This window comes from Condylura cristata, unplaced genomic scaffold (assembly GCF_000260355.1).
Source record: "Condylura cristata isolate star-nosed mole 26May11 unplaced genomic scaffold, ConCri1.0 scaffold00002, whole genome shotgun sequence".
Lineage (NCBI taxonomy): Eukaryota > Metazoa > Chordata > Mammalia > Eulipotyphla > Talpidae > Condylura > Condylura cristata.
Window position 1 is genome coordinate 37,113,490 of NW_004567103.1, and position 6,971 is coordinate 37,120,460.

Below are 6,971 nucleotides of genomic sequence, written 5' to 3' on the forward strand. Positions count from 1 at the left end.
ATTCTAGGATGTTCCCTGACACATACCAAACTCATGGTTAAAATACACACTTAGCCTCCCTCCATTTCCTCCCAGATTTCCTGAAATTCCTAATCCAGCAAAAATTTGGTAATTTAAATTTGTAATACCAGCATAAAACGGCAAGTCCCCGAGATTCTTGGTTTTGAGAAAAGAATTTCATGCAGCTCAAGAATGAAGCCAGTAACAAAGTTTATTAGGAAACCATAGGACAGAACACTGGCAGAGTCAGTGAGGTAGTCTCAGAATAGCAGGAGAGCTGCACTGAGCAATTAGCAGTAGAGGTTTTAAGATTTTTTACCATCTGGATGAGGAAAGGTCCCTCTTAATTAAGCATACCTTGCTGCCATCACTCCTACCAATTCCAGATTATTTGGAAATATCCCTCCCTCCGGCTTTTCAAGTCATTAAAAGATTCTTCTGGGAGCTATGGGATTCCTGAAATGCAAGTGTTCTCCTCTGGAGGAGTGTGGAGAGCCCTTTTCTATCCCTAATAAAATCATTTATGATTGTGAATTGACTTTTTTTAACAGGTGTATGGGTTGAATTGTTTTCCCCCAAAAGATACATTCAAGGGGGTCTCTCTGAGGCACAAGGGTTAAAGACAGAACTATCAAGCTATCTCCAGTTAGATCCTTGGCCAGGGAGCTGTCCCACTTGGTGCCGCAGACCTCCACTGACTCCCCTGCTGCTCCTCTCAGCAGTGTATTTCAATATGTATTTCAATAGATCTGCCTGTTCTGCTCTCTACACTGTCTCTGGTGAATCCTTTCACATACCCACACCTCTGGCCTATATCCAAATTCTTGTATCATAAATAAATCTTTAAAAAAGATACATTCAAGTCCTAACCTCTAGTACGTATGAATGTGATCATATTTGGAAATATGTATCTTTGCAGATACAATCAAGTTCAGACGAGGTAATAGTGAATTATCATAAATTTGTCTGCCTAACATTATACATCTTTTATAGTTTGGAGGTCAGAAATCCAAAGAGACTTCAGAGGCTAAAATCAAAGTGTTGACAAGACTGGTTCCTTCTGGGAAGCTGCAGGAAAGAATCCTTGCTTATCTAATTGCTAAGGCTAGCTACATTCCTTGGTTTTGAGCCCTTTGCTCTCCCTTCAAAAAATTTCCTTCCAAAGTATACAATGTGGAGATGGGGGGGGCAGGGTTGGGAGGAACAGTTTACAGTTAATCACAAGTACAATATGAGACTGCAAATAATGCAAGAAGGCTTCTGAAAAAGAATAAACTTTTGAGTTTTCTTTTAGAAACATTAGTGGTGAGAACAAGGTAAGTAATACTTCACATACACAGACATATACATACATCTATCCTATATTCCACTTTGCCTCAGATCTAATTGTCTATGGTTGCATGAAAACCACACAAATAGATGATCCTAACTGCCTTCAGGGGCAACTGAGAGCTTGTCTTTTCAATGGTGGGGGTGGGAGGAATACTCCTTATTTCTCAGTTGCTGTCTGCCTCACTAATCAAAGTGCCCATATGCCTGGTTTGTTTTTAGAGTGAGTTATTAGTATTAGAGAAGTTATATAGAAGTAGGATTTTTAAAAAATAATATAATAGTTTATTATTACATCCTTTTGTATTTTTTTATCTCAGTTGTAATCCTCGTGGGCTTCCCATCACCAAATCACCCATGTGCCATCACCATAGTCCAGCATTTCCCTCCCCCCGCTGTTCTTGATCCCATTCCCCGCTACACCCCCACAAAATTTCTCTGGTATATAGCTGTTCGTTATTATTATTATTTTCTCTCCTGGACCGTTATACTCCTGCTATGAGTGAAACCATCCAGTATTTTTCCTTTTCTTTCTGGCTTATTTCACTAAGCATGATCTTTTCCAACTCCATGTTGCCGCAAAAGGTACCATATGCCTGTTTTAATAGGTAGCTTAAGGGCTCCACTGCTCTATTTCCTCAACACCAGTTAAATGCTGGCCAAATGCCCATCTCACCACCTTCCCATGCTCCATACACAGCCACTCTGTTCCAGACAATACCCATCCATAGTCAGAGTTTAATCTTGGAATGATTCTACTTTCAGAGAGGTCCTCAATATACCCAATTCAAATCGTTACTTCTTTTGCCCCTAATTTCACACACTACCTTTCAGAATTTGTTCAAAATTCATTGGTGACATTGTTCCTTGATTTTCTATGCTCGTGAATATTTACATAGGCATTAGTCATTTCTAAGGAATAGGGTTTATCAGATGAGGCTGCCAGCATAATCCAAGCTTAGAAACTGCTGTACTTTTACTATTGCACTAATAGTAACTAAAATTTATTGAAAACTATGTTCTAGGCACTGCTCTAAAAGACTCAATCTTTTAAAAAATGGATGAAGAGGTTCAGAGAAGCTAACATGCCAAAGTAAGCAGTAAGAGAAGAAATTTAAAGTAAAACAATTTAATTTCAGAACTCAGGCTCTTATTTCAGAAAAAGAATGCATTTGCTTCTTTAAAAGCTATGTATACATAAATCCCTAGTGGTGTGATATATTCGGTTTTCATTTGCCCCTTACAGTTCATGAAGCTGCATTACAACCATTATTTAATAAATTTACAATTTTTTTTAAAGGTTGTTGTTTTCATGCATACAGAACTGAAGTATAGGTAAGAGGTGCAGAGGCGGTAAGATTCACCAGAGACAGTAGGGAGCAGAACAAGCAGACTGACTAAGTACTCTGCTGAGCAGAGCAGCTGACAGAGGAACTCTCACAAAGTGGCCAGGGCCAGTTTTGCAGTGCTTGCTTTAACCAGCTGTGCCACCAGGGAGGGCCCTAAATTTACAAATTTAATAGAAGAAATGAACTATGGAAAGAGAGGTGAGGGAACTAGAGTGTAAGCAGTGGAGCAGATTTCCTCTCCTGCTGGAATGACATACAAATGGAAGGTGTGGGTAAAAAAATCTAAGAGCAAAAGGAAATTGCACTACTTGTATGCTTTTTAACTTTGATAAATGCTGTAGTCATTAACAAAATCCAATCATTGTGCATATTTCATTTTGAGTAGTGTTTATATTGACTCTATTAGACACTCAAAAATATTTCTACATTAATTGCCACTTAAATTTGTATTATAATCTGCACGATTGTTAATATAGCTTGATCTGCTGCTAGAAATAACTCCTCAAGGACAATTACTAAAATAAATGACTAGAAATTATAGGCTAAATCAGTTTGGGCCCACTCAAGAATGGTAAACCATACAATAATTTGAGGAGGAAATATGTAAGGTTAAGATTTATTAACTAACATAGGATTGTAGTAGTGAGGGATTGGTTAGGAAAAAAAGAAAGTCAAGAGAAGGGTAAACAATAGGAATAGTAGATATAAACAACAGCCACCACCCCTGGTAAAAAGAGTTCAGGGTTGAAACTGGATTTTGTAAAAGCCTGGACTCACTGGATGGCAGAGATATCTCTGTGATAGTGAACTTGCTGGTAATCTACCCCCTAGGATGCCAGTCAAAGCTGTTGACAAAGCTGTCTTACCATAATCACTCTGCTATAAAATCACTCCCAGGAGAGCTGCTGGCTGCTTGGGGCTACAGAGGCAAGGCAAAGAGGACCAGACATAGAGAAGCTGTGTGCGCTATAGCAGCCTGACTCCTGGGAAGCCATCTGGACTGCAGAAAGCTGTCTATAAAGCACACCAGAACCCAGGAGAGAAGCCCCTTCTTCCTGAAAGGTTCCTAACATCATGCCTTCTACTGACAAAGCTCAACATTACACTGGTCATCAAAGGAAAAGTATGTCAATGGTTCATCTCTTCTTTTGCAGAAAAGTGTATTTGGGGCCCTCCCTGGTGGTGCAACGGGTTAAAGCACAGCACTATGAGGTGGTCTGCTGCCACTGCAGCACGAGTTCGATTCCCATCCAGCCAGGGACGTGACCCACGTGGCATGGCAGACCTCTTGACCTGCCCTCTGCTCCCCTCAGCAGTATATTTCAATCAATCTTCCTGTTCTGCTCCCCACTCTGTCTCTGGTGAATCCTCTCACCCCTCACCCCTTTGGCTTGTACCCCAGTTCTTGTATGCATAAATAAATAAATCTTTTAAAAAAGAGTGGATTTGGAACTGACAGACAATAACTAATAATTGGCAGACAAATTATTGTTTTTTGTATCTTGAGTGAAAGCAAAATATCATCTACTGAATACTCTTGCTGGTTATTTGATCATCTTTTTAATTCTAAATAATCTTAGTAGAAAGTTTAAAATTAAGAAATGTACATTCATATTTGCTGCTGCTTAGTGTGCTACAAAGGTCCTGTTTGAGGCCTATCACTCTAAACTGTTAGAATATGCAACTACCTTCATCGACCATCATAATGGTTTCAGATGTATATATTGAGTCATTTCCAAGAGTTTGAACTGTGATCTTCAGTGGAAACTATTATGGTACAACAACAGCTTGTATCCATTTTTCCCTTCCATGCAAAAAGCAAATTGCTTATATGGGATACACAATCAAATAGATAAACAACGTAGTAAAGATTTCTGCCTTTATGGGTAAATCAAGTTTAAATGGGAAAAAAAAACTAAATAAGTAGTAAAATATATAGGATGTTGGTAATAATTAGGTCTATGGAGAAAAGGAAGATTAGTGTTAAAGATGGAGATGATTTTAAATTAGGAGACTAGGTCAGACTCTACTAAGAAGATAACCTTTTTTTTTTTGACTTTTTTTATAAACGAATTTTTTACATTATTCTTCATTTTGTACATTTTTTCATCTCAGTTGTAACCCCTTTGGAATTCCCACCACCAATTCACCCATGTGCCATCACCACAGTCCTGTATGCTCTAAAATAACATTTGAGCAAAGATCTGATGTTTCTCAGGGAAAAGTGTTCTGGGTAGAAGAACAATAAATGATGAATTGGAGTCTGATTTTGTGTTTCATGGAATAGGAAGGAAACCAGTATGGCTGAAACAAACCACACTGAGATAAAGTGTGGAGTATATCAGACAAACAATGATGTGAGAACATTAAGGGTGCATGTCAGAATATGTCCAAATCATTTCAGTGTTTTATAGCTAAAATATTCAATAATTTTTTAAAGATTTATTTATTATTTATTCATACAGAACTGGGGTACAGGCCAGAGATGCGGAGGGTGAGAGGATTCACCAGAGACAGAGTGGGGAGCAGAACAGGCAGCTCGATGAAGTACACTGCTGAGGGGAGCAGCGGGCGGGTCAGGAGAGGTCTGCCACGCCATGTGGTCACCTCCGGGGCAGGCGGGAATCGAACTCATGCGGAAGCGGCTTTAGATTCTCAGTGCTGTGCTTTAACCCGCTGCGCCACCAGGGAGGGCCAAATATTCAATAATTTAATCTAAGAACAATTCAGCAACTTCTCTTGATTTAAGTACTGGGAATCTCTAATGAATATTCACTGCCAATTTACCCACACTAATGCCAATTATATGATCTTTAGATTTCCATTTCCTGAGATAGATAAACAAATCTCCATAAGCCTTGGACTAATTTATATTCTAAGATATATAATTTTGTATCATATTCACAGATTTATTTAACAGTAAATAAATAAAATCATCTGGCCTAAATTCTTAAACGATAGGATAACTAAAATAAATATGTTCAGATCCTTTTGGGAAAGAGTCAACTATTTACAGTAAGCTGGCATAACCAGACAATTCATTGTGCTACATTTCTGTTATTTTTAAATATAGTGTGGTTTTGCATAAAAAGATAATAGTAAATTGAGCTAACTCACTGGGTGAGGTTATAAAGCAACACTGAATTATACTTTATATTCAAGAATATTTGGAGAAGTTACCTTTGAGGGTTACTTTCTAAATACACTTGAACCATTTGAATTACTAATAATCATGTTGCTCAGTTCAGAAGATTCCTCCACCACCACTGAGATTATCAATGAGAATCAAAGTAGATTTCTCAGATTACATGCAAAAAATTTTTCCAAGTGTTATATTTATACAGTTCAGTCACGTTTTAATAGAAATGAAGAAAAGCAAAACTAAAATTTTACAATAAAAATATTAAATTCTATATTCCTTTTTTCTTAAATTCTGAAATCTTTTAGTATAATAGTTTAAATTTTGCCCAAATAGAATTTAAGAAAAATATTTCCTTGGTTTTCTTGAAATCTAAGTAAGTCTTGGGTTTTCAATTCAAATTAATTAAGGATCATTGTATATAACACAAAACTGTATTAAAAATACATGAAATAGTCAAACATTTTAAAAATATTTATTTCAAAGAAACAGACTTTTAGGGCCCTCCCTGGTGGTGCAGCAACTGGAACTCAGCACTGCTAAGCTGGCAGTGGCCACTTCAATGCAAGTTCAATTTCCCACCAGGGAGCTCACCCACAGATCTCTGCTGACTGGCCCACTGCTCCCCTCAGCAGTGTACTTCAGTCAATTTGCCTGTTCTGCTCCCCACTCTGCCTCTGGTGAATTCTCTGATGGCCCCTGAATCTCTGGCCTGTGCCACAGTTCTTGTATGCATTAATAAATAAAATATTTTAAAAAATAGACTTTTATCCTATATATTCCATTACCTTGATCTGCTCTTCTTTTTCAGATCACTCAGAATGTTCTATCCTTTGTAATGTTTAAAAACAAATGGTATTTTTATTTCTTCCCCCATTTAAAAAAATCGTGGAAATATCTACACACAATTAGAGTCAAAAATCGTTTGAAATAAGTTGTCTCCACCTAAAATAAAACCTACATTTTTGTATACAAATTATTAATTTATAATTACACATCTATAATTATTATAGACTGAGGATCATATGATAAAGTTCTTGTAAAAAAATAACTAGGTGTGAGGTATCTACCCAAAAGACACAAAAACACTGATTGAAAAAGATACTTGTACCCCCATGTTTATTGCTGCTTTATTTACAATTGGAAAAACATGG